Source organism: Antennarius striatus, chromosome 17 (genome assembly GCF_040054535.1).
Source record: "Antennarius striatus isolate MH-2024 chromosome 17, ASM4005453v1, whole genome shotgun sequence".
In the NCBI taxonomy this organism is placed as follows: Eukaryota; Metazoa; Chordata; class Actinopteri; order Lophiiformes; family Antennariidae; genus Antennarius; species Antennarius striatus.
This window is the reverse complement of record NC_090792.1, coordinates 5,409,943-5,416,506: the sequence shown is the minus strand read 5'-3', so window position 1 is coordinate 5,416,506 and position 6,564 is coordinate 5,409,943. Positions and strand designations below refer to the sequence as shown.

Here is a 6,564-nt window from a genome sequence, read left to right as displayed (position 1 = left end):
TTACCACTTTAATTTTTGATTACGTTGGGTGTGCTTGGTTTATAATACCAATACATTTGTTTTCATATATTTATTATGAAGTCTGATATTATTGTTTTAACATGGAATTATGGATCACTTGTACAGGTTACTTCTGGCGGGTGAGGGGCACATTTGAACCCTAATTAAAAGCCTTGGTAGCAAAGGATATGAGCACTTCAACCCTGCGCCCTCCAGATGTCCTCCAGATTCAACCTGATGTTGACAATAACATCTTCCGTGTCAGTCCTTCTAGTCTGCATGAGACAGTGAAGGCTATAGTCTCCAGTCAAGTGCCTTGATCAAGCCAATCACAAGAACCATGTTGCTCAGTGCCAAAAAAAAAATAATCTGAAATAGTACTTAAAGCACCACACTGGAGAATCCTCCTTGGCACACCCTCCATAAATTCTTCCAATATATTCAGTCACATTGACATCATTTTCTATAAATAAGAAAAGTTACAATTACAATGTGGGAGCAAAGTTCAAACCAGTAGCATTGACAAACAAAGCTTGATGTCTCCTCAAACACTTACAAATCTGATGCATGCTATGGTTTCCTGGAAGGACAAGATAAAACAAAAAAAAGATCAATAACCAAGTATGACAAATGTTGTTATGAATGTGTACAATATTTTCAGAATGTATGAAAAAAAGGATGGCAGCACGATAGTGCAACGTGTAGCACTGTTGCCACACAGCAAGAAGGTCCTGTGTTCGATTTTACCAAGGGCCATTTTGTGTGGAGTTTGTATGTTCTTACCGTCTGTGTGTGTGTGTGTGTGTGTGTGTGTGTGTGTGTGTGTGTGTGTGTGTGTGTGTGTGTGTGTGTGTGTGTGTTCTTCTCTGGGTTCTGTAGCTTCCTCCCACCAAAAAAACATGCAACATAGGTGAATCGGTCACTTTACATTGATGGAATGGTATGACAATGATCATGAATGGGTCCTTGTCTTTCTATAGTATTTGTCCCTGTGATAAACTGGTGACTCAGGTGGAGACCCGGCCTCCACCTGTACACCTTTGACCTGGATCTGGATAAAAACGAAATGACTATTGATTGACTTACCTTCAAGAAAAAGATTGAATGAATAAAACAAAGGAATATTTAAAGAGGGCTGGCACGGTGGTGCAGTGGGTAGCCCTGTCGCCTCACAACAAGGCCATTCCATGGTCTCATCCCACTCTGTGCAGAGTTTGCATGTTCTCCTGTGAATGCGCGGCTTCTCACTGGGTTCTTCATCTTCCAACCTCCAAAAATATGTACTTCAGGTTAATTGGCTTCAAATGGGCCACAGGTGTGAGTGTGTGCGTGAGTGTTTTTCTGTGTATATATGTGGCTCCATGGTGCACTAGCGTCATGCCCAGAGTTTCCCCTGCCTTCCCCTGCCTTCCCAGTTGGCTGGGAAGGGCTCCAGCACCCCGTGACCCGTGACAGTGGATGAAGTGGGTTTAGAAGATGAATTAATATTTAAAGGAAGACAATGGAAACGTATGGAATGGTTGTTAAAAATATGAAATGTAAAAGAGCTGAAAACGAGACCAGTATAAAATCTTAACTGAAATATTCAGTGCAAATAAGGAAATGAATTCCGCTGAGTGCTGGAACGTAAAAGAGGAAGCTGTTCACTGGAAAAAATGACTGCTATATATATGGGACAATGAGGAAGTGGTACAGCCAAGCCCTTTACCGAAAAGGAACATACAAATAAATTAACAGGAAGAACCAGTTTTTAGGTCTACTGTACAACATCATGGAAGGAGAGCTTTAATCAGCCATTAGAGTGGTGGTGGCTCAGTCCACCAAGTTTGTTAGGAACCGGAGGGTGGTTGGCTCAAGACCCACATGGACTGCTGAAGTACCCTTGAGCAAGACACCGTCTCCCAATAACCTGCTCTTTGGGCTCACCACGGATAAGCTGCTTGCCGCTCTACCTTTTCGCATGCCTACAGGCCCCTTGCTGGTGTTCGTGTGTGCAGGGGCATGTACATATACAGTATTCATGTGTGAAAATAGCAAAAAGAGTGGAAAAATTATTTCCCTACAGGGTTAAATAAAGTATGGTTCTTCTTCTTCTTCAAATCAAGGACCAAAATGATGTAGACTTTTTGGAATGCACTGCACATCTTTATTGCGAGATCTCCTCCGCCAAAGTCGACTGGGCGAAGACCGAAGCTCTTATGATGGAAGGTGGGCTGGATGAGATCAGACTCCTGGATAGACTCCAATGGAAAAGAAACAAGTTAAAATACCTTGGAGTGTATCTGGGAGACAAGAATATTATGGAAAATAACTGGGAAAGTGTTTTAGAGAAAGTAGAAGGGAAAAACTGAAAATGTATTTTATCAAAACTGTCTTTCAAAGGTTGAGTTATAATTATAATTTGGTTGCATTAATGTTGTGACCCCGGTTGTTCTGCGTTGAACCCCCAACAATGTTGCTGGAATGAATCCAGGCGGTGATAGAGGACTTTTTTTGGGACTGCCGTCACTGGGTCCCTCAAGGCGTCCTCATCCTGCTCAAGGAGGATGTAGGGCAGGGAGTCATCCATCTGACCAGCAGAGTCACTGCATTCTGGCTGTTATTCAGTTAGTGGTTCCTGACTGGTCCTGAAGGACTTGTGAGGCAGCCTGTCTATATATTCTTTTTTTTTGTTGGTTTTTTGTATGTGTATTCACATTTCAGTTAATTACAGTTACGTCCGGTAATTCCCTAATCGGATCAATGAAGACCTGAACATCACACTTATGTCTAATTTTTTTTTTTTATTACAAGGTTTATGTCACCTGTGAAAGCATGAAATGATTCTGGGGCTGGGGGAGGAACATCTCATCAGCCACTGTCCAGAGGGAGAAGGTGAGCGCTGGCCGTTGTGGTTGCCTCGGAGTTGCTGGTTGTGGCTTCTTACGCTGCTGTGGCAGCCTGCGGTGCTGTTACCCAGGCTTCGCAGCTGTGGTATTGTGGGTTTCTGACTCCATCCCCCGCCGGGCCCCGACTGCTGACTCGGAGACACAGAACAACAGGCAGGATGCAGGTGATAGCGCAAAGGTTAAACAGTCAGTGAATGCAGTTTCTGTGGCGACTTCTGGTGCTGGTCCTAATTCTGCCATTTCCAACTTGTGAGGTTCCAACTCCATCCCCAGCTGAATCGCCAGCCATCAACCCAGAGGCCACGGGTGACAGTGCAAAGGTTGCCTGCCACCAACCCGGAATCACAGAATAACACAAAGAACACGGCTAAATGCCCAAAGGATAGACAAAGTGACTTGGTGGAGGCTGAGGGGGCCAGAGTGACAGCTGCCAGGATGGTAGTCTCAACTACAAAAGAAGCAAGAGGCTGATATTGTGATAGACAAGGAATTATTAAAGATAGCTCCTAAAAGAAAAACGAAAAAACACTGACCCAAGAAAGTATAAAGCAAAGAAAATTGCTAAAGAAAACCCCACCTGAGACACAAAAAGATACAAGTAGCTCTGAGGACAAAAATGAAAAGTCTGAAAGTAGCCATTACAGAAAAATATGATTCCCAAAATATAAAAAAAAATCCCTGCAGGACACAAAAGGGCCAAATTAGATTTTTTTTTCTTTACCTCAACATGCTTGTAGATAGCATCCGTTGTCATTTAAAAAATCCAGAAGGAAATGACCAACCAGTTTTTGTAGGCAAAGAGTTTTTTAGATTGAAGAAACTAATGACAAAAGTAAAAGGCATGATTGTGGAGAATGATTAGTTGTTTTTTGAATTTTGTCTACTTTTTTTAAACCTGTGTTTCAAGTACTTGTTTGTTTGTTTTTAACTCTTTGTTAGAATGCAAGGTTTAAAACTGGGCACATTGAATGTGAATGGAGAAGGAAACATGGAGAAAAAAATTCCCTGTTTTTAGTTTGGGCCTGCCCCCTGCGCCCTGGCAGTGGTGGGCGTTGCCTCCTTTGGGTCCCTGGGTCTACGTGCTTCTCGGTGCCCCTGGTGGCTCTTCGGGTGATGGCTTCTGGATGATCCTGGCTGCCGGGGTTGGGAGTGCTCAGCTAGCGTGGCCATGTTGAGTTCAGTTAGCCTATCTGGGTGTTGGTTTCTTCATACATGCATGTTGGGTCAGGGTTTACCAGCTCCTGTCGAGTCCAATTATTGAGAACCATTGGGTCCCGTTAGAATGTGATGAGTCTCACTTCAGTCAACACAATCTTATGCCCTCTTTCTTCCTCCTACACTGGTTTCCTCTGGTGGCCTATTCTATATTATCAGGACCTCCACTAATCTGATGTTTATTAACATTGGTGTTGAAATATCAGTTCTAGGATAGAATAAAACAGCCTAAACCTTTTTCACTCCAACAGCACTGCCTGACTATCCACTACCTTGTTTGTGTTTTCTCTCCCTCTCTCCTTTTGCTTTCCCCCTTAACTCACAGGGGTGCAGCACTTCCCTCTCTGGCTCACAATAGGAAATTCTAATAAAGACTGACAATTTAGTTCCCAGAGAGGAGTGGTGACGGTCTCATGCACGCATTTAAATATATAAAAAGTTCATAAAAAGTTGACCCCCTTTTATGGGGTTAAACTATGAGACTACATGTAGACAAGACAAAAAAAAAACACAAAAAAAAAACTTTGGCCAAGCTATCCACTTGCTCATTACCCTGTATCCCATCGTGCCCAGGAACCCGGCAAAATGAGATGTCACTGCTTACCCTTACTCTATTTATTACTCTCAGGATTTCATGTACAATGTCAGATCGAGCTTGAGATTTTACCCCCTTTAACGGCTTCAGGGCAGCAGCAGAATCGGAGCAGTTAACAACTTCCCTGGCATGTGTCTCCTCTACCCACCGTAAAGCCCAAAGGATTGCCATTAACTCAGATGTGAACACAGAGCTTTCATCAGAGATTCTAATACTACATTTTAAATCAAGTTGCTCTACATAGACCCCAAACCCAGCTCTCCTACTGTCTGGATCCCTAGAACCATCTGTATATATTAGTAACTTACTCTCCCTAATTGAATTAAGATACATTTGAACACTAGTAGTCATCTTTCTCTTATCTTTCTTCTGAAGAAAACTCATCTCGATGTCTAGCTCATTCATTACCCATGGGGGAATGGGTGACCAGCTTGCATGTTCCACTATGCCCCTCTGACCCATGTTCATTTTTGTAGCCCACTGAATCACATCAATAATAAATGATTTAAATTTCCCACTTCCTTCCACCTCTTGTAAAATACGTCTGGCTGGGAAAGTTTGAGAACTCCCATTAATTTTTACCCAGTACTGTAATCTTAACTTAATGCACTTTAGCCATAAGGGCATTTCTCCCATTTCAACAAGCAAAGCAGGGATTGAGGAGTTTCTAAAAGCTCCACAGCAGAGCCTCAAGGCCTTTGCCTGAACTACTTCCAGCCTAGCTAACACCGTTTTTGAGGCCGCACCATAAATAAAACACCCATAATCAAAAACTGATCTAATCATGGCCTGGTATATGAGCTGCATTGTCTCCCTGTCAGCTCCCCACTCACACCCAGCCAGGCTTCTTAAGATGTTGATGATCTTTTCACACTTTTCCACTATTTTACTAATGTGCCCAAGTCATACGCTCCTCAAACCAGATGCCCAAAAACTTAAAAACATTCACTTTTTCCAGTGGAAAACCATATATTTTCAACTCAGTTATAGGTAATTTTCTCTTAAATCCAAAGATCATATATTTTGATTTTGAAGCGGAAATCTTGAAACCCCATGTCATTCCCCACTCCTCTACACGCTGTAATGCCTTTTGAACCTGTTTTATAATAAACTTCACATTTCGTCCTCTTTTCCAGATGGCCCCGTCGTCTGCAAACAAGGACAGCCCAAATCCTTCACTTATAATATCAAAGATATCATTTAACATTACATTAAACAACACTGGAGAAATAACACTTCCCTGAGGAGTACCATTCTCTATTAATACTGTCTTAGAACTGACAACACCCACCCGAACCTGAATAGTTCTGTCCTTTAAAAAATCTTTGATCCAATTAAACATTCGTCCCCTAACTCCCAGATCATTATTTTTTATCAATATTTCATCCTTCCACAGAGAATCATATGCTTTCTCAATATCTAAGAATACACCCATTGCCACTTCTTTATTATTAAACGCCCTTTTAATATCTTGATCTAACAAAGCGACTGACTCCATTGTGGAGCGACCCCTCCTAAAGCCATTCTGGAAATTAACAAAAAGCCCTCTTGATTCCAAGAAATACTCTAACCTATTTATAACCATCCTCTCCATTATTTTTCAGAGGACTGATGTAAGCACTATGGGCTGGTAAGAACTTGGATCTGACACCTCTTTGCCTGGCTTAAAAATTGGGACCACCACTGCATGCTTCCATTCCTTCAGTAGACATCCCTCTGCCCATACTGTGTTCATCAAAGCAAGGATCTCATCCAACAGTCTAGATGTTTAAAGAGCTCGTAGGACAGTCTGTCTCGCCCTGGAGCGGTATTTGCCCCAGCCATAATGGCATCCCTCATTTCCTTAATAGAGAAAAATAGATTAAT

General features: G+C 42.3%; 1 long non-coding RNA gene across 1 annotated transcript; it reads left to right on the top strand.

Moving 5' to 3' along the window:
• The first annotated feature begins 1,761 nt into the window (after positions 1 to 1,761).
• On the top strand, positions 1,762 to 3,567 carry LOC137610472 (uncharacterized). The gene is made up of 3 exons (XR_011038502.1): positions 1,762 to 1,886; positions 2,106 to 2,208; positions 2,794 to 3,567. It is a non-coding gene; the product is annotated as an uncharacterized lncRNA (long non-coding RNA).
• The last annotated feature ends 2,997 nt before the right edge of the window (positions 3,568 to 6,564 follow it).